Source organism: Paramormyrops kingsleyae, chromosome 5, assembly GCF_048594095.1.
Source record: "Paramormyrops kingsleyae isolate MSU_618 chromosome 5, PKINGS_0.4, whole genome shotgun sequence".
Taxonomy (NCBI): domain Eukaryota; kingdom Metazoa; phylum Chordata; class Actinopteri; order Osteoglossiformes; family Mormyridae; genus Paramormyrops; species Paramormyrops kingsleyae.
The window spans coordinates 24613186-24636995 of record NC_132801.1 but is presented as its reverse complement, the minus strand read 5'-3'; the positions used below and the strand labels follow the sequence as shown (position 1 = coordinate 24636995).

The 23810-nt window shown below is 38.1% G+C and overlaps 1 protein-coding gene and 3 long non-coding RNA genes across 7 annotated transcripts in view; 1 reads left to right on the top strand and 3 right to left on the bottom strand.

The window, feature by feature from the left end:
• LOC111856097 (junction plakoglobin-like) overlaps nucleotides 1-7621 on the bottom strand; it is a 25255-nt gene extending 17634 nt beyond the window's left edge. The window contains exon 1 of the mRNA XM_023835764.2: nucleotides 7495-7621. The gene's annotated coding sequence lies outside the window, so the exon portion shown is untranslated. The remainder of the gene's footprint in view (nucleotides 1-7494) is intronic.
• Nucleotides 6699-22397, top strand: LOC111856104 (uncharacterized). Of its 2 annotated transcripts, none has more exons than XR_002841055.2 (3): nucleotides 6699-6824; nucleotides 8690-8756; nucleotides 22059-22397. It is a non-coding gene; the product is annotated as an uncharacterized lncRNA (long non-coding RNA). The 2 variants fall into 2 exon arrangements; XR_002841054.2 differs by lacking the exon at nucleotides 22059-22397 and adding an exon at nucleotides 9130-9516.
• Nucleotides 14793-19101, bottom strand: LOC111856101 (uncharacterized). 2 transcript variants are annotated; one of them, XR_002841051.2, is made up of 4 exons: nucleotides 18971-19101; nucleotides 17152-17243; nucleotides 15956-16119; nucleotides 14793-15811 (listed from the first exon to the last, which is right to left on the bottom strand). It is a non-coding gene; the product is annotated as an uncharacterized lncRNA (long non-coding RNA). The 2 variants fall into 2 exon arrangements; XR_002841050.2 differs by having other exon boundaries at nucleotides 14793-16119.
• LOC111856102 (uncharacterized) lies at nucleotides 21896-23810 on the bottom strand. Of its 2 annotated transcripts, none has more exons than XR_002841053.2 (3): nucleotides 22868-23810; nucleotides 22391-22684; nucleotides 21896-22145 (listed from the first exon to the last, which is right to left on the bottom strand). It is a non-coding gene; the product is annotated as an uncharacterized lncRNA (long non-coding RNA). The 2 variants fall into 2 exon arrangements; XR_011991789.1 differs by having other exon boundaries at nucleotides 22391-22672.

Genomic DNA, 23810 nt, shown 5'->3' with positions numbered 1-23810 from the left:
TGCTTCCCAGAATGGAATTCTTCCATTCCAAATATTATTAGATAAGAAATTAATAAAAGTGAATAGAGAGAACACAGCCTGGAATACATTCCTCGTACATTATTAAAATACATATTAGTATACTTAAATCTAAGTATTGTACATGGCTTTTTAACTAGTAGTTTAACTACTAATTTGTGTGTCTGTGCATGTATATTGTATGATGCATCAGTTGACACAAAGTGAATAAATGCATACGAGTTTACATATGTATTGACAGATCGGTACATACAAGAACAGTAAAGAAAATAAAAGAGAAGTAAGTAAAATATAAAAAATACAGTGAATGCATATGCTATGGGTAACATAAAACACTAGATATGTATGATGTGGGTAAGAAAAAACTATGTTCTCAAGCACCTAGTACATGTACCTAGTACAAAGTGGAGAGATTTTTTGATTTGGGTGCAAGAAAAAGGCTTTTATAAATGTCCTTGTTCAGCCATGACTGAATTTTTCATAATTGCACATTATTATATTTTAAGTATAACTGTAGTGAATGCTTTGTTGGGCTGTCAGACTAGATGCCTGGATGGTGATTGTTAGCTGGATAAATGATACGTCACACTGCTGAAATTCCAAGAAAGGCAGTATGTGGCAGTGTGTTGATAAATGTTTTTCTTACTGTAGTTACACTGGATGTGCTGACCTTACGGTCATGTTTCTATTAATATCAATTAATATCAGTACTCGTCAGACTAACATCAAGCCAGATTCCACTAGGTTCCTCGGAAAGGCCAGAGCTGTTTTTTTCCGTAAAGTATTTCATTGTTTAAATATTGGTCAAAACAAATAGAACCATTATTAGTATGCAGACACATACTGTCTTGATTTCATAAGCTGCACATATTTGTCACCTCCTGGGACATCCTCGGCCATAATAATTAGTTTTCCAAAATTCTACTAAAACAACCTTGTAGGCTACAAACAAATAAAGAATGTGCAAAATTATCATAAACGTTTAAAATTAGACAAGGACGCAAAGACACTTTGCTGCATAAACAACTACATGACAAGTCACTATCCTGCTAAACAATACTATGTAACAGGAGAAAAACAGAGAGAGTGGTGATGGTGCAAATTCTTTAAGCAGCCGTGTCTTTTGGGCAAAGCAGCTGCAAAAGTAAGAACACTTTTAAAGCATTTCATTACGCTTGCTGTAGCACAGGAGAAAACTACCGTGTTGACGACTACTAGTGTAGTTAGTAAGTGACGCAATCCAATCCCATGCTGCACTAGCCTTTGCATATTAAAAGGCAGGTTAGACGAGTGTGCTGTTGCTTGCAGGCAATGCACCGCATAATGAATATTTCATTGGTGCCCAGGTAGGTGAAAAGGTAAACAAGCAGGTTCAATGGGAAAATGAGAAGAAGTTCACTGCTCCAGAAAAAGGCTTGGATTCTGCATGCAAGCCCCGAGTTACAGTAAGAGCAAAATATTTGTTGCAGGTCAAACTGATGCATGCAGGGATATCAGTGATATACTGGTGATAAACTGGACAAAATTCTAGTATTCAGAAAAAAAACATACTAAAATTCGAGTATCAGATGCATTTCTCATGGGTGTAACAAAGTGCATGCGATATGATCACTGGAACACATTTATACTGTTGTGTTGCACTGGTCTTAATTTGATAAATGGATAGAGCATTAGTTTCAAAAGAGGACCGACATCCTAAGACAGATCAAGTCACTTTTACAAGAAAAAGCAACCAAGGCATTTCAGGTCTTCCTCCAATGTAAAGTGGACATTAGCGTTTGGTATCTCCCAAGCAATTAGAGAATAGGAGCCAACCCACTCCTCCCACCTTCATCGGGATCTGCTTCCGCGATGACCAAGTACAACGGCAATAGTTAAACGAGCTAATGAAGTCCCAGTAAGTCACACACGAGTGGGAGTGATATCAGGGATGGGCACACAATGTAGAGCACAACTCCTCCATAGTGTATCTGTGACATCCATAATAGAGGCATAATAATGAAGGCATAGTAAATTTCAGATCACTATTTTTCAAAGCCACTATCTTTGCACTTCGCTTCCCATTTCTTTCGCTTTCTCAGTAGATTGGCGTGTATGTGCTCCCCCCACATAATTTAGTATACAATTTCTTTTCGTCTGAACAACTAGCGGCACAAGAGGTATATTTATTGCAGTGTAGCTTTACTCGGATGAAAGGCTACATAAAGCAGAAAGATCCAGTCCAATATGCACGGATGTTGTGGTTATTAATGCTTATAGTAAACATTCCTTAATATATCAGATTCTCCCCTATTTCTCGTTTCAGATTTCCCCAGGTCATCTTGCCCCATTAAGAAGAAAAATGTCAATGACTGATGCAATTAAATAAACAGCAATTCTGGGACAAATGAGCCTTGACCTTGAGACCTAAAAAAATTCAGTTTGATTTCAAACACTTTGGCAAATTCCACACACACCTCTTACCTTGGAAGATTAAGCAGAAGATACTAAGCAAAAAAGGCACAGAGTTAGACACCGACGTTGACTTAACGCCATACCAGTATCCAGGGCTAAATTCATGGCAAGCAAATGGTCAGTAAAACAGATTGAACAAATAAAAAGGTTGAAATGTCATAAACAATTAGAAATTGTTACAGCCAAAACAACCTAAACAGATTGTAAGATTAGACAGATGTTTAAGAATAGTTTCTGATACTTAAAAAAAAGAAAAAAAAACTAAAAAAGCCTCTGGCTTGACTTCACTAAAACCCTGTTAAAGAGCCAGGAAAATGATAAATATGCCAAATACAAAAAAGTGTCTAATAGTCAAAGGAGCGTTACCTGTAGTACATGCAGGCAGATCCTCACCCATAAGAACATGTGGTTCAGCCCGGTGTGATGCACAGAAAGCCGGTTATATGCTTTCCTTGGTCTATCTTTATATCTGTTAGTGAGACTCAATTTTCCACCTTGGGGAGAGGGAGGGGTAATGACTGGTACAAATTGTTGTGGTATAAAAAGTTGGGATTTTAGCTTCAATCCAGTTTTGTTTTCCACCAGTTGCAGGTGGAGTAGATCTTGTACAGGTTATACAGTCATACAGACTTTTTAAGATGTATTCCTACTGACAGGATTACTGAAAAGGAGAAACCGTATCAGTTCAGCTACAGTGAAAGAACTAGCTGACAAGCTGAACAAGAGCTTTATTTTTCTTGTTCTTGTGCAGTTTTTGATGATCGCAAGGTTTAAAGAGTTACTCCTCCTGCTTTCTTTCTGACACTCAGTAACAGAATATCTGCAGAGCTCGCCCCGCCGCAGACCGCAGCCAGGCCCATCCAAATAGCTACACAGCTGACGATACAAAAACATTACGAAGCGCGTAAATGAAGGCAAAAGCAGGAAAACTGAGACCCGGGTTTGATACTTGATATTACTGCTGATGACAAACCAGGCTGTCACTCTCCTGCAGCTCTGCATACTATACTGCATTTGTATATATATAAATAAATAAATATTGACAAAATATATAAAATTTATAGTTGTACTACCATGATGGGAGAAGGGGGAACTTTCACTTAAACCCATAACGATAATTCACTGTTCACAGACTTGCAGTTATAAAGCTGGAACACCCAGAGTTACCGTGTACTGGGGTGGAGGTGTAAGGCAACAGTGCTACTCACACAGCTGCTATTCCATACACAAGGGGCCACCTATAAAATCACGAAACAATCGGGTGTAGATTCCAATTCATTTAAATACAAAATACAGCAGCTAGAATTACTAAATGAATGGTTCTTCATTTACAAATCTCTAACCTCAGCCAGCTTTAGCCACTCCCTTCAACGAATAAAGAAAATACAGTAATTAGAAAATGTAATATAATTAATGCAGGCACATATTCCCTCAGAATATTTTTTTTACTTTTTCATGTTAAACAAAGGATATGTGGTCATACTTAATGGCTGACTTCACATGCCATTGCAGTTATGAGTAAGGGTGCGACCTGGGTGTGTTTGGGTGGCAAGATTCTTTCAGAAAAGACACCACCTATGAGTAATCACCCATTCACCACAGACGTGTACTAATACACACATTTACTGCTCTGACAGTTCACACCTTCAAACGAGAAAGTCACGACTCACTGCACGGCAACGGCATTCACTGAAACATCCATTCTTATTACATCCAGCAGAGCAGCCTCAAACATGAAACCATGCCAATCTGAGAGCCACTGCATCACAATCATGGCAACTCAGAAGTCCGTGAGAGAACTGGCATGCTGCTGTTTATTCAAAGTTACAGAGCAGTGCTGAAATCTGGTGTGAGCTAAAGCAGTAAATGCCATCACAATCATATAATGCGACAGAAAAGCTGTACCAGCAGAGCTATTTGCAAATGATTATCCATCTAATGGCGATCTCTTATTCGAATCTCCCGGTCTTGTATTTGCTGCTGGGCAGGACTGCAACATTTTCCATAAAATCTTGGTTTAGATGGGAAAGAGGTCATAATGGACGCTGTGCAACATAAGGTTTCCAGGAATCACTATTTATTTTATGAGAAAAATGTTTTGGGTTGTCATGTATAGCAATCACCTGTTTGGAGGGACATCTTATTCATGGTTCAAATTATGCATCTTTATAATGATTAAGAATTAAACATGGGAATCCATAACATTTCCATTAGTGCAGCATATCCCTTTTTATATGTTTGTTGTTCAGGTATGGAAAGAAAAATCATTTTCTTTGATGGCCCATTGTAAATATATTTATAGACCATTAGATTTAATCGAATGGATTTTGATGTTCTGCAGTGGAAAAATATTAAGGATTTCAACAGAGCAGGAATTACAAAGGGTATGACCCAGGGAGCAGTAAATAACAGCACATACAATATCCCAGCCAGGTGGCACAGCCACCCAGAAAGCTACGGGATAAAGACATTGTGACTTCTGATGAGAAAATAAGGGCATTTAGAGCCACTCCAGCCTAACTGCTACCTAACGAGATGTGGGAAATATACTGTACAAACACCAAGCAGATTGTGGACTGGATTAAGATGATTTAGACACTATGTTTCCCCTGCTGGGCTTCATTAAGGTTCAATAAATCACAAGGGACACTGAAGGATTAAAAAATGATTTTAAAATGTGTAAGGATGCTGCATACATGCACAAGAGTGAAGCTGTGTTTGTTTACATCAGGCTGCAATGGTGCATGAATGAATAGCAAAGTTGTACATGGTCTAATAAAGCACATATAATGAAGCATATACTTAGTCAATTGAAAGCAATCAGTCTAGCAACATGAATGTGAACATATGAACTCTAGTTTGTTTTATAATTTTGACTATAACTTTATTTAATGTGATATGTTAAAGGTGTTTTTAACACAAAAATTATATCAGGAATCTACTAAATGGGGTAACATACTACATGCAAATTCGTGAGTTAGATTTCTGTGTGCATGTATTTGGACTGTGGGTGGAAAACAAAACAGCCTAAGGAGACCTGTACAATATGGGGAAAACATGTGAACTCCTGACACACAGAGGGGTGGGGCGGTTTGAGCCCCCCCCCCCCCACCTTAGAGGAACAGGGCAATGCTGCTACACACTGCACTAATCTGACAAAGTATTAAAGCTGCATATTTGAATACTTTCTATAATTTAATCCATTGTTAAACAGCTGAAATGTAATGTCTTGAATGTGGTATTAGTTCTAGCTGGCTCAATACTGTACTGTAGCACTGGATAGAGGAAAAATGATACTAAGAAATAACAAATGAAAACCCAAAGCACAAGTCATAAATTATTCAATGAGTCTTGCACTAGTATATGCTCAGCCAAAAAGATATAATTATTTTTAAGCCAATGAAATCAGTTTTGTTTTCAAAAGGTCATAGCTGATTCATACCTGCACCTAGCTTGCCGGCAATAACCTCCTTTGTCTTATAACGTTACAAAAACAATGTTAGAGGAACAATATCCATGGAGAAATAAATCTACTCTTGTAGTATACAGTATGGATTAGCAATCAAATATGTTTGATTAACTTAAACATGATTTAACTTAAACCTACGTATCCTTAATGTAGCAAGCAATTTTTAAATAATTTCTGCACCAGTACAGTTAGTGCTTTGCTATATGTAAATCTTTAATGGTTATGAGTCAATGAAAGAATCAGCCCATTACATCTTCTACAGATCAACCAACATGAATCCTGCTCGACTACAATACTCAATTTGCCTATACACATGATATATAGTGAAATATATTCCAATTTATAATGCCAGACAACACAACTATTTAGATACTGAGAATTTTCTCCAGTAAGTCAGTGGAAAAGACAATTCTTTGACTCTGTAAAGAACAAATCACTTATAACATCTTTTAACAAGCAAATAAGTCATACACTAATATACATGTAAAACTTGTATGGCTGGAGCTGTTGCCCACACATGTTTTAGAGAGTGAGTAATTGAGATAAGCCAGTTCCGAGAAGTCCCACCTCTCCCTAGTTCATTTACTGGTTGAAAAATGATTAAATCTAACCAAATCTGACATGAAAGCAACAGTGAATTGCTCAACAAAAATTTGCAGAAATCATGCAGTTTCCCCATATACCAGCAAATACAATACACAATAAAATAGGCCATAAAACTACAAGGCGAGATAACTTGACCTTTTCTTGGGGCTAACACACGGGTGTGGCTGATCCGCCCTATTGCCGTGACCTCACTGCTTGATTCGCCAGACGCAATGACCCCCGTCAACTCAAACTACTCCAGTACCGTTGGGTATAAGTTGTACCGCCAGCTGGAAAGGTAAAATGTATCTATATTTCAATAACAAATGTTATCATTGTTTTCTTTTGGGATTTCCTGTTGTTTCCGCGGACCAGAGGGACATATTGCTGTTCACCCCTATGTGATCTCCTTTCACCACCGAGTAGCGTATTGCGAATACTGAAAGCAACGTCGCCTCTACGAAATCATGATATCGCGTTTACGGCAACATTCCACTGTTTACCTGTTATACCCAGTCCAACTTCCTCCATATGAGACGAAGATAAAATCGTGCCCTACCCTTCCTTTTCCCATATCAGACGTTGTTACTTGTCATATCATATGGAAAAAAGCAGAACAATTATTCCCATCGTTCATATATAAAGACATAATCGGTACTGTGCGTAAGCACGTATAATTCACATATGAATACGCGTAAATTTAGAAAACGTAAAAAAAAAATCAAGCTAGGTACTTACTACAAAACACAATAGATCAAACACTGTAGGAAGGAAGGCTTTGCACGCCTTATCACGAAATGAAAAATCTTGCCTGCACGCAATAATTCATTTGAAATGGACCGAACACCACCCCGAGATCACAGTACATAGTTAAAAAAGTCGTCGAAAGATACTGTATTTAGATGATATTATTTTGAGCTGAAAAGGATTTAAAATGAATAGTTCGTTCCATCAAAATAATATATTACCTTTATAATGAAGGAAAATTTTCGTGCACTTCAGGTACGTAACGCTCCAAAAATGAACTTTCCTCCGTCGGCAGTCTCCCCTGAAGTACGATCGGTTTCTGGTCTGGATTTCGTTGCGAACAATGAGACTGTCAGATATGCTTTTACGGAAGTCTCCGCCCCTGCCATCATAGCTCCGCCCACGGGCTCATCTTTCCATCCTCATTGGCTGCAATAAAAATACAGGTGTTGTTTGCTAACTGCAGTTCTGTACTGTAAAACGCGTTTCCAATGGTAGTTAAAAGAGAAAAAGAGAAAGGGTGCTAGATAGGCTCTCTCGGTATGGGTACTTATTAACGATACATTTGTCTGGTTTTCGCAGTTTTTCTCTTTCACTGCTATTTTAGATATTGTTGTTTTGAGTTCTCGATCACTTCCCAGCTCTTTATTTTCACATAACAAAACCATGTTTAAGTGGTTGCAAAGCAGAGTGGCCACACCTAGCAAATATCATGAAACTGTTCCCAGGAAAGAAGTGAGTCATGCAAAGTAGTCGGGAACTAGATAACTATGTGAAACAGAGCAAACGACGTCTTCTTAAGAATGATATATATGTGATAATGGCATATTACACTCAATGCTTCAACAATTCACTAAGGTGCAGCGGCATTTGTAGTTGTATTCATTATTGAGTTTGTTATTTATTGCTACCATTGAAGCTCTAAAATAGTCATCTGCTATCACCTCAACTTTGGGGGTCTAGGTATTAGCTAAGGGTCATTGCTTTGGACAGTCATTATGACCTTTATTCTTTGTTAAATGTCTTTGTTAAATTAATAAACTGACAATTGACATAGGGCAACTGGAAAATCACCCCCACCATAAACATTATCTGATTGTACATGTATCTCAGAATAGTTTAAAGAACACTGGCTCATCATTCTGGACTGATTCTAGATGAGAAGATTTATTCATTCATTCATTCATTCATTCATTCATACGTAAGGCAGCATAATGATTCAATGGCTAGCATTGTGCTTTACGTCTCTACAGGTGGGGATTTGAATCCTTTCCCTTGAATCCTTGTGGACTTTGCATGTTAAGATGTGCTCGAATAAAATGTAATTTGCCTATGAAAAGCAGAAAGTTTAAAGTGATATGATATGATGTGAGTTGGTTCCTGAAGTAATTCAGCTTTATACCCTATACTTCCCAGGCCAGCCTTTCAGCTCACTGTGGTCCTGCAAACATTCATGAAAAATGAATGGAGGAAGTAATTCAAGGTTAGTACCTCTGCGTGCTGGAATCCGTCATAATGATTATGAATAAGTTTAGAAATTGTTATATATTGTAATATTGTCTTGTCTTTGTTTTTGTCTGCATATGTACAAGTGTGACATCAGCAAAAAGGTTAGCCTCACCTTAGTGAGATTTCTCTAGTCCATTCTACTGTTGATGCTGTGTAAATACTATGTAAATAAACAGTTTATCTTCCTGAGAAATTACATATAGTTCACACAAGGTTTCTAAGCTTAAACTCTGAGTCAGTATAAAGGCAGCAGTGCTGGCCATACTTTCTAATGCAATCTTTGTTGTTGTTTTTTTCTGTGATATGATAATCACAGTTCTGTTTAGACGACTGTTTTCTACTTCCAGCAGTACAGGACCCATTGTGCAGCAAGTAGAAGAGGGAATAGTGGAATGTCCAGTTTAATGGACACCATAGTAAAGTATTAGTTGGAATAAAAGGCTTAGCTGTAATCTCTTCATGTGGCATGAATGGAAAGTCTTTGAATCAGTTCAGATCTTGCTGTGTGTCCATAATGAATTACAGCATTGTGCTTTAATTGAATGAGCTAGATTGTTAGTGGTGCAACATTTCCTTACACACTGGCATTTTGCAAATGACATTCAGTAACGTCACAACGGTGATAGAAGTATTGGGTAAATGAGTTCAAAGCCAGAGTACATTGATACAGACAAGACAAAACATTTGCTACTTAATATTCACCTGAAAAAGTTAGGCAATAAAACAAAATTAAAAATGAGGTTCGTCTTGAAAATACTTTCTTATAAACCATAATAATGTCTCCTGTTTTCCAGAAATTTAGTGATATCTTGTTGGACGGCTAGAAGGTCACTGCTTCAGGTCCCAGACTGTGGGGCACCCCAGCCATTTCATGTATTCGTTAATTTCACCACCAGCTCACTTAATTAATATAATATGTTAGTGGTTGAGTCAACAAATACTTGGGTATATTGGATGGTCACTGCAAATACTGGGGTGACGTTCTGAGAAGTTTTAAAATGACAGTTTTACACCGACATAATTTCAAAATGATTTTCTTTGCTTGATTAAGATTTTTGCACAGTACAGTACACTGTATATATGTATGTATATTGGTATAAAATATATACGCTTCCAGTCAAAAGTTTCTTTAACAAGTCATGTGGAATTATGCAGTGAGGATTTAAGTTTGGTGATTGTGAGGCCCAGGTCAACTGCAGCACACTATCGCTCTCATTTCTTGACGAATAACTCTACCGCAGCCTTGAGGTGTGACTGTAGTCATTGTTCTGTGGAAAAACAAATGATTGCAATTAAGCAGAAGCCACATGGGATGGTGTGTCGCGGCAGTGTGCTGTGGTAGGCACGCTGGTTAAGTGCGCTTTCTATTCTAAATAAATTACAGACAGTGTCAACAACCAGGCACCCCGGGTCATTGCACCACCCTCCCCATGCTTCACCATAAGCATGACACTTGCAGAGATCATCCTGCCACCTACCCTGAGTCTTACAAAGACATGGTGTTTAGAACCAAAAATCTCACATTTGGAACCATCTGACCAAAGGACAGATTTGCACTAGTCTGATGTCATTGACTGTGTTTCTTGGCCCCAAAAGTCTCTTCTTCTTATTTTTATCCTAAAGCAGTGGTGTCTTGGCAGCTGTCCATGACGGCCTGATTCTCGGAAGTCTCCTCTGCACATTTAGCACTGAGATTTCATGGCTGAAATACATTAATGAAGAATCTGCACAAATGACCTTGTAACAAGGTATACAGAATAATGTGTTGTACAACGATCATGGTTCCACATTTTCACTCTCTAACACTCTCCAACTTACGGTAAAGATCTTAATGAAAACTATTTCGGGGTGTGCATTTAAAAAATGCATTTAAATACATATTTTCCCTAATTTCATCTTTTTGGTTTGAAGCAAAATTAAAACTTGACTATATCTATTTACATTAGGAAAAATATTCAAGCATTTAGTATTATTATTAATATTTATTACTTCTATTACTACTACTACTAATAATAATTATTATTATTATTATTACTATACCTATTATTATTATTATTATTATTATTATTATTATTATTATGACAACGCTTTATTGATCCCTGTGGGGAAATTCTCTACACCATCTTTCTCTCCATGACATACAGACACACATGTAGGTGAGAACAAGTTTGGCAGTGAAGGGCAGCCACCTGCAGCAGCGTCCATGGAGCTGGGGGTTAAGGGCCTCGCTCAAGGGCCCACAGATGTGACTGTTCTGCAAAAGCCAGGCTTGAACAACCTTCAGATCACAGGCACAGAGGCTTTTAAATATCGCTATTATGGAAAACAGCCATTTTATCAGGTGTACACAAACATTCCAAAAGAAACCTTTTATTAATTTACTATTTTTATTGGTAATAGTCACAGTAGAATATTATGAAGGTGTATCAGTGGGTAGCACAGTTGCCTCACACATCCATCGCTGGGGGCTTGAATTGTGCCTGTACTGGTGTGTGAGCAAAATTACCAAATTTAGCATCGATATGTCATCAGAATAAAAGATCTTTACTGGCCAAGTATATTAAACATACAAGGAACTATGTACTGATAATCTGGAGCAGTATGGGGTTTAATAAAGGGTGAAATAAATAGTGAACATAAGCAAACGGGGGTGATGCCAGGGAGAGTTATAGGATTCCAGCTGACTACAGTGCCAGTTGTTAGCAGGTCGATTACTGTTGGTGGGGGTCACTGCTGTGGCAAAGGAACTCCCCGTGTGACTTTGATGGCTTTGAGTCTCCAGCCAGAGGGTAGAGCCCGGTGCCCTAAGCGAAAGGGGTCAGCTCTAATCTTGATCCTGCGTTTCACGACATTCCAGTTGTAGACGTCTGGGAGCGTTGGCAGACTACACCCAGTAATCTTTGCTGCTGCCTTGATGATTCATTGGATTTCGATACGTTGCTGTGATGTGGATGAACAGAACCACACAGTGATGGAGGTGGTGAGGATTGCCTCAGTGATAGCGGTGCAAACTGAATCAGCAGGGCCTGAAGCAGGCTGAGTTTCCGCAGCTGTGTAGAAAGAGCATCTGCCGGTGTGTTCCGTCTTCTCCTCCCATCAAAGGTCCCAGGAAATCGATGTTCTCAAGAACTTAACTGATTCCACCAGTGGAGACCACAGAGCCATTTAAGATAAGAGACACACAACATCATATGACTGATTTAATTAATTAAAGTGATGTGCCTTATACAAGGAAGATTTCCAGTATCATATTTGTATATGAAAAATAAACATGTTGACTACACTGACAAAAATTGGATGATTTTCTAATTATCTGCTTCCCTTTTTTAGTTAAGACTTTAGTTTGACAAAATAAGTTAAAGGTATTATAGAATAACTATTATTTGATTGTGTATAGAATTCTACACAATAATGTTATAGGTGAAAGTAGTATGTAAAATGCTTCCAGATAATCATAGCTATCGGATGAACACCAGCTATGCCCTGTTTAAGATATTGTCAAAAATCAACTCAACATCAAAGCAGCTAAAATATACTGCTTATACAGCTGGTTCACGATTATGATAACTTTTTTTCGATTGGCTCATTTATGTAGCACTCTGGGGAAAAAACATCCTTACAATCAAAGACTTTTGTACCGGTTTCTCTTCTCTTATAGTCTGACATGATCTCCCAAATGGTGTCATGCCTCCTAACCATTCCATGGTTTTTATTTGTGTATTATTTTAGTTTTAACTGTGAAGTTGGTGCTCAGATGACTGCACTCGATCTCCCTTTTCTGAACAGTAATGAAAGACAGCACTCAGTCTCCATTTTCTGTCTACATTTCGAAACTTTCTATATTATAGGTAAATTTAAAAAATAATACATTAAAAAAAATACCAAAAAAATGGCAATTTAAAACCAATGAGTAGAGGCAGCCAGGCTACACACACTGGCGAGAGCCCCCCTTGCTGCTGACTCCTCCCCCCTCTGAGAGTACGTTCACGCAGGATCAGCCCCTTCACGACCTGCAAACGATACAGCTGCAACACCCGACAACACAGAATAAGCCAGCTATCGATATACTGCCATGGTGGTCCCATTACCTTCCGAGCTGAACGCCCATGACTGAGCAGCTCCATCCATCTCCTGGGCAGGATATTTTCCAACCGTCAATTTACCTTATCAGTCTGTTAATTGAAGGGTTAAGGTAAAGTCTGTGAAGAAGCAGGCCAAGGTTGAAAAATTGGTAATTGAAAGCGATCTCATATATTTTTAATAAATAATCCCACCCAGAAATTATGTCATCTGCTTATTGGTCTTGCTAAGCAAATTATATGCAGAGGTTGTAAGTAATATTCACCTCTTTTATCTGGTGTTAAGGTGTATTGTTTGTGTTCTTTATCGTGTGCACTTTGTTGTCTGTCCAGGGCTGGGAGAAACTCCGTTACAATGTCCCTTTGTTCAGTACAGCTGAAACCTTCCCCCAGTGTTTTTTAATTAGGTCCAATATATCATATGGCCTTTATCCATCAATAATTGATTCAATGTAAAAAGTTTAAGGCTTTCAACTAAGCTATATAACTATGTAGTAAATATTATACTGAAAATATTTAAAAGATTAAATTAAATATAAAATATTAGAAAATCCTGTACTGTTGCGTGAGCAAAGATACCAAACTTAGCATCGATATGTCATCAGAATCAAAGATCTTTACTGGCCAAGTATATTAAACATACAAGGAATTTGTCTTGGTATGTGTGTCCCTGCTATAACATATAATAAGCCTGACAATTTAAAAGTATGTAAACAAGAAAATTTTGCAAATACTCTTTATGTTAGACTGTCTACTGATAATCTGGAGCGGTATGGGGTTTAATAAAGGGTGAAATAAATAGTGAACGTAAGCAAATGGGGGTGATGCCAGGGAGAGTTATAGGATTCCAGCTGACTACAGTGCCAGTTGTTAGCAGGTCGATTACTGTTGGTGGGAGTCACTGCTGTGGGAAAGGAACTCCCTGTGTGACTTTGATGGCTTTGAGTCTCCTGCCAGAGGGTAGAGAATAGAAAATCTAAGTAACAGAGATTTGGTCCAAACTCTGATTGTTTGTATTTCATTAGAGCTTCACTATGGTGGTGTTTCAGTAACGCCGTCATCAGTGCGTCACGCGTGGAACACATGATGAGCCTCTGATAAAATACAAACTATAACAGCTTGGACACAATCACCATTATTTTGATTATTTTACTGTGCCCATGAACTAATGGTATTTCTCATCCAAGCTGATGGAGCGTGTTGTTTGATGTTTTTTCCTAATATTGTATAGAAAATAAGAAATTAATCTGTCCATTTCTTATTCTGTAATAATATTTTGTTTAATCAAACCATTGTTGGCTAATCTCTGCAGCAGAAATTCATCTGTCCATTTGTTATTATCTCTAATAAAGCTTTTGCTTTGTTTAATTAAAACATTTTTAACTAAATTCATTTTTGTTAGAGTGCTTCTGGGAGTCAGATTACATTGGGAATTATGGTATGATGGGAGACTAAATGTTCTTTATTGCATTTTAACAGGTAATACATTTGTTGCTGCTTTATTTTACATTGATCTCTATTTAGTAGATGCTTTATCCAAAGGTAATATATATTTGAGAAAGCAGGGTCAGTCAGTCTCTGCAGCGAATGGGACTACAGGCCTTGTTCAGAGGCCCAACAGTGACATCACTTCACTGACCACAAGACTTGAGCCGGCAGTCATCCTGTTACATTTGAATCATTCAAACACACCATCCCGACTTCATCAATACAAATTTGAATATTCTCATCGAAAACAGATTAATAATCAAAAACCAATGGAGTTTTTGCTATGAAAAATATTGTGTTTTTAAATCGCCTTTAGTTAAAAAATGGAAAGTAGAAATATTAATATTGCTCATTCAACTGGTTCTGTTTGACTGATATACTATATAAATAAAGCTTAGAAACCAGTACTTCTCATAACTGCTTTCACATTGTGAGTAATCATTAATAATCACCTAAAAAAAATGCAAATGGTGTTTCTGATGTGAAAACCAGCAGCTCCAATTCTCTGTAGACTAGACAAGTCTAGTCACATCGCCCTGACCCCTCCCTCCACCCCCTAGCTAAATGTTGTGCCGCTTCAGCAATAGCCTTATTTCCAGGCGTTACCTGGGAGTGACAGTAAAACTTGATGCGACATGAATGTGCATTTATTTTTCTTCATTCTCTGCAAGCAACTCTCACCAGAGAAATCTGTATTGGCAAGGCAAAAAGGTTATCTGTAAAGCTGCCAAAACAGAAAAGATTGTCTAAAAAGAAGAAGAAACCAGACATATATCTAAAGGGCAAGAACAAAAGAAATGCTCAGCAATTAGTATTTGAATGTCAATATCTTGAAAAGCATTTCGATATACATTTATTTGCAAACTGAAAAACCAGCCAGGAAATTGAAAACCTCCAAAACCATTTAATCTTATAAAGGCCAAACGTGTAGATTTGGCCATGGGATAGTGTCTGTAAAACTACCCTCCGCACTGTGCAGGTTGAACATCGCTCTCCTTAGCTTTATGTCGACTTGGAACACATATGATATAGCAGGAAGACTCAGTGGGGGGCAAAATATACACCCCCTTGGTTCAAAACACAAGTGCAGCTTATGGTCCATTCATCTCTGGGCAAGTTCCATTTCCATATTCCTTGTTGGGGCTGGCCTACCCCTCCCGAATAAGCGGCACCATTAGATAGCTTCCAGCTGGTGTCCCCTCCCTTGTTGAGCCCGTCAGGTAGGGTGGCTGCAGCAATTAATAATATCTAGACAGCAAGCTCTCTACTGACAAGTGACAGTGGAGTTTGTACATTTGTATCTTGTACAGGGCCTGAGAGTGTGACTGGGAGTCATCTGTACATATACCTCCACACAGGCAGACGACATCAATGCCTTTACAGTTCCCAGTGGGCAAGCAGAATGCATCAGAGTTGTACAAGCATGGCCACTCTCTTTAGATCCGGACTGCATTCTTCTTGTCTGTTCAGGTTCCATGGAGAAAAAAAAAATCATTATCGTGAGTCAGCTTTGTAAGGTTTGTCCTCCACCGGAATAGGAACTGCAGAACCGGTATTGCTAAACTGAGGAACAGTTGAAGCTGAAAACAGGCACATTGAATCTTACGGATCTGAGGCTGCAGAAATTAAATCTCTCCTACAGCTTGGCCCCTCCCCTCTCCCTCCATGGGCCCCGCCCTACGCCTTTTCTGGGTAGGCTCATCGCTATCTGAGTTTTGATTCTCCTTCCTTCCCAAGGGTGGTGTCCTGGTTTCAGGATCCAGGTGACATCTAAAAAGCAGGAGACATAATACAGAGCATTTATTTATGAAAATGTAACATATTATCTTTTTGTTTCAGCTACTCTTTTTTCCTTTAGTTCCTATTGTAACAAATGTTCCAAAGCACACTAGACATGTTTGGGTATAACAAACAACAACAGTACTCATCAGGCATGCCTCTAAATATTGAGAATTTAGAGAAAATTTTGAGGTTTATGATTTGTTCTCTGTCTCTATCTCCTTCAATATATGATCATATCTTTACTTCAGACATGCAATATAAATGGTAAGCAAGTCCGAAAACTCCCCCACCAAAATCAGTGATCAAATCAAATCACTGAAGTCAGCTAGAATAAAAAAAACTACAGAAAAGTTTTGGGAATTCGAACCTGAACACTAAACTTTGCATTAAATCTTAATATAATTTCAACTATCGGCCTATTCATGACTTTGCAAGTTTATCCTTGACATTTCAAATCTTATTTATGAAAGCAACTTCAATTCCAATGTGTGTTCAATCTCAAAATACAATTGCTGATTTTTATCTTTTAGGTGAGCCTTATGCACTTTCGTAATACAGAAGAAGCAGGAAATAAAGAACAATTGGCTTTAGTCTTCACTACTGTAATAGTTCCCTCTAGTGAGCAAAAAAAGTACAACAAGTTCTGTCATTATTAAAGCTTTGGAGATTGAAGTGATTAGATTTAAATCATGTGCGTTTGTAAGTGTATCCAAGCAACATCTGAGCTTTTTGATTCTGTGGCCAGACACACAAATACTCAGAAAAAAACAGGTATTTGCTTCCCACATTACTTTGCATTTATTCTAAACTGAGTTGCATTTTTCAGAAGAAATTTACAAATGAAAGGAGGCCATTCGGCCCATTTTTGTTCATTTAGATTTCAGTGAGGTATGCTCTATCCGTGTTACCAACCATTCTTAGCAGAACATCCTAATGTAAGTAATAGGCAATCAAACAATATCCAAAACACTGTAACAACAGTGAGCTGATGTATAAGGGATGTATAAGGGTCATCGTTACCCAGCATCCTGTGATGTATGAGGGAAGGAGGGTCATTGTTACCCAGCATCCTGTGATGTATGAGGGAAGGGGGGTCATCATTACCCAGCATCCTGTGGTGTATGAGGGAAGGGGGGTCATCGTTACCCAGCATCCTGTGGTTTCTTCTGATATTTACGGGTATCTTTATAATGGAAACTCAGTCAATTCACATTCCAGATTAATCAAATGGAGTTTATAGTATTTTATGGGTATTTTGGCTATTTATTTCTATACTCCTTTCACATTTCCTGTATACGGTGTGCTTCATTTTGTATTTTGAATACATCTGTCATACTTCTTATCATATTTTCATGTGTAAAGTCTTCATGTTAAAGCGCTGGAGTGCCAGAAACAATTTTTTTTGGAGTCCTGTTATTTTAAAATTTATGAACAATGTTTGAATTTGGAACTTTTGTACGCAACCCTCACTAGATACCCAGAGATATCACCTTGAACTTTATGGTTGAGGATGTTAATGTGAAATACACTTTCTGTAAAGGGGTGATATACACAGGACAGTGATACTGATCCTTTTCTTGGAGTTATACAGTTCTGTGCAGTAGTCTTAGGCAATCAAAGAAAATGATGACCTTCATGTTGGTGTAAAACTATGATATGATGTCAGTAAATGTGTGTCAGCTTAACCATAGCGAAACCTTTCCTGAACTGATCCCAGGGTTTGCAGCAATACACCCATGAATTTTTTTAATCGACCACTAGCACACCGCATATGGCTAATCAATACTTCATTGACTTTTGAGTAAAATAAATTAATTTAGTGATCTGGTTCTGAAATTTTAGTTTAGTTGATGAATATATGGAAAGGCTGGGGTGTCCTTCACCGGTCTGGGAACTGAAGCGCTGTTTATCTAACCGTCCAACAAGATATCAGCAACTTTTTGGAGAACAGAAGAAATTCTTCTTAGTTTTTTTTTAATTGTTGTTCTAATGTTAAATTGTGTTTTTTTTTGTACTGAGTAAATATATGCTCACTTCCCAAATACCTTTTCCTTTTGTCTTTCACTACCTTTTTGTCTTTTGCACAGTTTTGTATATCGTAATGGGATATACACCCACAAACAGACTTCCTGCTTGAAGGAAAGACCCTTTGAAATGTACTCTGTGGGTCTGTCACCATTCAGAATAATTCGATTTTACAACTGAAATTTACATTTACATTTCTTTATTTATTTAGCATATACTTTTGTCCAAATTGATGTACCAATGAGGCAATTAGTACAACAAAGAGTCAATCAAACATATTTGCAGCAAGGCTGAACTTCCAATGAAGAATGTAATTGGTATCAGAGCAAGAACTGTACAGTGTCATTTATGCTGACAATGGTAAAATATGGATCTGTGCTCTGTAATGGAACTTTTTATTCTTCATTGTGCTTTTCCCCACAATGAGGGATAAAATGATTACTATGTCATTCATTTGGAAAGAAGTAGTAGATTTTAAGAACTTTACTCATTGGTGGTAATCTGAACTAAAGCAATTTAATTTTATTTGCAATAAATTGTCATTATTATATTTTAAATTAATTAATTATTAATACAAAGGTAATTTCCTAACTTCTTTCATAATGACAAATATTCATACTGATATAATAGCAAAGTTTCACAAGTTCACAAGGACTTTTCCATTGGCCAGCAAATATAATAATAATAATAATAATTCTATACATAGTTGATATTTTTAAGTTATATTTGTTTAATTTAACATCACATAAGTGTCATTCATGCAATATATTAACCTGTACAGTATATGCTTATTTATGCATTATGGCCCCCTGACCTTGGATTCCACCTCGTAAAGCTCTCAGGCAGTTCCTGGCTTATCTGAAGTCCTCTGTGACTGTGGCAGTAGGGACTGAACACATGCAGAAAGGCACATGGCTTTCAGCAGCCAAATGGGACAGGGAGAGATGAGATAGAGAGAGAGAGTACAGAAGTGGGGGAGGGAAGCTGGAAGGACAAGAGGGAGTAATGGGCACCAAAATGAGTCTTTGGTCAGTAGTGAAATGAAATGAATTCAGTGCACCTATCATATAATTAAATCTGAGATGATATTTATGAACAGAAGCATGGCAAGAAAACTTTCAATACCTCCATTGTACTTGCTGACTGTTTTCAATGTTTTGTAACTTATTTTTAATATTGGATATATGTTTGGATAAATGTTTGTCCAGGAGAGTTTTGAACTGATGCTGATACTACAAGATCAATACATTTTAGATATATGAGGTTTTTAAGCCTTCTTGATCATTGAAATTAACTAATTACTTCTAAGGTACTGTGAGGTGTTTTTTTTTATTATTCATTGCATTATTATAACATCTTAGTATATCTTATTACTGAATGCTCACATTATAGGAGATATAGACATAACTAATTAATACATATTCACTGACATCACAGTAAATACACAAATAGAAACATTTGAGGTGAAAGTGCAGCATTACCCAGAATGCAGTTAGGGTTAGGGCCTTGCTACAGGTGCAATGATTACTCTTCTAGCTCTAGGAATTGAGCCCATTACCTTGCAGACATAGCACAGCCTTACCTTACTGAACTACACTGCCATTCTGGTTAAAAATTGATGAAATGTAAATCTATCATAACCACCCTCATTAAAAGATAACTAAACAGATATTTTCCAATTATACAAATTACATGAAAACACACACACACACACACAAAGGCCTTGTCAGAATTATTGGCACTCCTCAACTGTAAGTACAGAAATTTACAATATCTTAAGAAATAAATGCAAATCAACCAATTTTGTATAAACATAATATTTTATAATCAGAATCCTCTATATATGTGGCTGACCAGGATGTTTCCTGCAGCCCCATTCTAGATAAGCAACTGGAAAATGGGTGGATGGTTATATATAATTTCTGTACTATACTTTACTCTTTCAGTATTACAGAGCAGTTGGAATAAAAAGTCAGGTTAAATAAGGCCTGGAAGGAGAACAACAACATATGTAATAAAAACTTGTCCAACAGCACAATCCATCGGTACAGTTTGCTGGATTTCCCATGGACTTTGACCAAGTTGACTCCCTTGGGTGATATGTAAGCTTACCTCTCCATGTTCAGAATAACGAGTAAATTACAGGCTGCCTACCACTCCCTGCCCTGTCAGAGGGTTACAACAACCTTAAAGCAGAAATCCTGATACAGACAGGACTGCCCCCAGTTGCTGCCGTACAGCATTTCCACGACTGGTTGTTCCAACCTGACCAGTTGGTCAGGTTCCCAGCGAGCCAACTGGTACAGGCCTCCTTGAAGTGGCTTCCTCTGTAACCCTGCTCCACCCAACAAGTAGTCAAACAGATAGTCAAGGCTCTTTCCTATGGGCCCTGCCCAGGGTAGAAGGCCAAACTGACTGCCAAGCAGGCATCAGCATGCCGGTGGACTTGGCTACTGAGGGGCCAGAGCCAACCAGGCCATGATGAAAGGAGGGAGGGAAAATAGCATCTGTGGGACAAAAATGGCCTAGCAAGGAGCCTTAAGCGGATGGATAATCTCCAGGTCCAAGTGTCTCAGCACCTCCAATGGAGAATCATGGTGTCCCTCTGAGGTCAAACGCCCCCAACTCTGGGGTGACAGCAGCCCTCAAAATGTAGTTATCTGGCTGTAGTATTCACCAGGGAATTTGACCGAGCTCCTCACTAAGACGATACAAGTCTAGGGACGTCTGATACAGGCACAGTTACGCTGGGTCACCCGTCCACCCTCCTGGGCGTCACCTCCGATGGCACCCTGTCTGCAAGGCGTGTGTGGTTGGTTTCTGCCCCACCCGGGGAGGGGCCCTTAACGGTTGGCTTGGTAGCCAACATCCCGGTGGCCCTGCTCCTGGGTGGAGCCTTCCTTCTACATTGCTTAACTCTAGAGTCGGGAGGACCTATGATGTCACAAGTATCACTGCCATGTGCCAGCCACCCCAACTGATGCTGAGGCCATCCCCTTCTTGTTTGTTACAGATCAAAAGCATGATACTGATCAGCAGCTGAGTGTGGTCAAGGAGTCCCAAAGCCCACGGTCTAGTTCAGGGGTGGGGTACCTGATCCATGGAGAGCCGGTGTGGGTGCAGGTTTTTGGGATGACCTCTCAATCAGCCAATAATAAAGCAGTGACTGTCAAAAAGGAAATAGCTTTCAGCATATGCCCAGTGGTCAATAGCCTAAAGCCTATTTTAGTTTGGGAAAGAAGCATCGCCTTCTGCAGTGAATGAGGTCGTGAATATAGTCCAACTCAGCATCCTCTACTGTCGCCACTAAAGCATGATAAGATCATTTACGACAAGGAAATGAACGGAACTTAACATTATCATTATTGACCATAAAAAAAAACATTAACAAAAACATTGCATTTAAAATTTATTGTAGTACAATGATATACTTTTTACAAGCTGCTATCAGTTTATGTATCCTGTGTGAATTTTACTTTTTTTGATTCAGGTGAATAGTGCTTATGTTTTAAACATGTATTGGCCATTAAATTTGCAGTTAAACAGAAATATAGTCCAAAGACATGTATTTAGGCTCCCGTCTCTAAATTGTCTTTAATGTATGAGTGTATATGTCCTGCAAGGCACTACCTTGCTGCCTTTGCTGTTCCCCTGCTTGAGATGTAGACACCAAACCACCCTGCAATCCTGATCAAAATAAGCCACTGGAAGACATAAGAAAATGGAAAAAAATATAGTTTTATGTATATATGTTTAATACAATTTGAATAAAAATATCCCAGCCAAATTGAGCTGCTGGAACCAGTTTACAGTTTTTACGTAAGTTGGCAAAATGATCATTGCTGACATCAGAAGTCCTGCAGCTGGGATGAATGTTATTTAGTGTTGTTCCTGTTTTTCAGAGCTTCGCCGTCCAAAATCCATCCAGCCTTGGTAGTCACGGTTGGAGAATGGGTGATCTCCGAAACAACCTCCCTTGTTCATATGTTCTGCCAGCAAGATGGAAAAATCACACACGAAAGTAAAATCCATTTACGATACACTTCACATCTTTATTGTGAACATTACTTGTATAGTATAATTCATTTAACATATATCTTACACTTATTTACAACATTATGCTTATAGATGCATTAGAAATGCATTTCTTTTCAAATAAATGATCAGCTTGTTTTCAACACTGACAAGCAATCTGTAACAATTAATATTTTAATGCAATCCTATTGTACTTTACCTATAATTGTTTGTAGGATTTGTTTAGACATAAAATCCCGCTGATCTTCCATCATGGAACCCAAACGATCATATCCTTCCACTGCAGTTTGCAACATTTTCCCTTGTCGTGTTACTCGATCGACAGCCTTTAGAATGGCGTCCTCTGCAGTCAATGTCTTTTCCAGCTGCATGGCTGGCCCTTGGACTTCAGGGTGCTCAGACCCCAGCGGAGCCATAGTGAAACATGTCGCAAGTATGGCAGCTGCCACTGCACACACATACACTCCTTTGCCTGTCATGTCTGTAGGAAACCCTAATATTACATTGCATATTTAATCTCTCAACTGAACATTCCAACTAACTGTTTCATTATGATAAAGCAAAAAAAGATTTACCAAGCATACCTTGTTTGAAGCATATCAGTGACTTTAAAATTATATTACAATTAAAAGTGTTACATACTGTATGTATCAAACAGTGTGCATGTAAGCCATACCTGAGAAGTGAAGGAGATGATCCTGAACTCCCTTGTTTCTGGTCGTGTCTTATATACACGGATTCGTTTAGGTACGCTATATATACTGAAGCAGGAAGATAAGAAGCACATTGATTAGAAACTACTTTTTAATTTGACTGGAAAATACCAAAATGGATATCCTTGCATGAAGAATTGTTATGTGAATATTCAGAATCATAAATCCAACTGTGTTATCACAGCTGCGGCAAAGATGACATCTTAAGTAGGACATTTATTTGCATAAAGATTTTTTTCCAACAGAGCACACCTTCGCGATACAGCTTTGCGTCACTTTTGACTGAAAGGTAATCAACATAAACATATGTTATATGGATTACAATACCCATGTCTCAATTTGTTTGTCAATGGCAAATGATTGTAAAACTTTTTTCAATGTCCCTTTTCAAAATTAAAAACATGTAGATATGTAATCTGATTCCGAAAATCTTCCATGAAAAGATCAGTAGCTATGTGTGGTATTTAAAGAGGAAGAAAATATATGTATGTTCATTTAATACTCATAAACTGCATGATTCAAGGAATTATAATAATTTGACATAAGATATATCATATTCTTGTTTTTTCTAAAAGCATAAGCTATCAAGCAACATGTATCCTTTAACCACTTATCTGGTGTGATTGTGTTGATGTTTACTTGGATTCATTATACATCCAGGGTGCACCTTGGCTTACACCCTCAATTGTCCAAGACTCCCCTTCTCATGGTCTGGTACTGCATAAATGCTCCATGAATGGATAGGTTGCACTTTGCTTGGTTTCAACCGTCTCAAGTGAAATTATATTACTGCTGGTGATTCGTGGGTGGAGGGAAGACCATGTAGTGAGCTCAGCCTAAACTAGGAACTTGCAGTATGGTCAATAAGGAAAGCAGATGAGACATCCTGGGTCGTCTATGCTATAT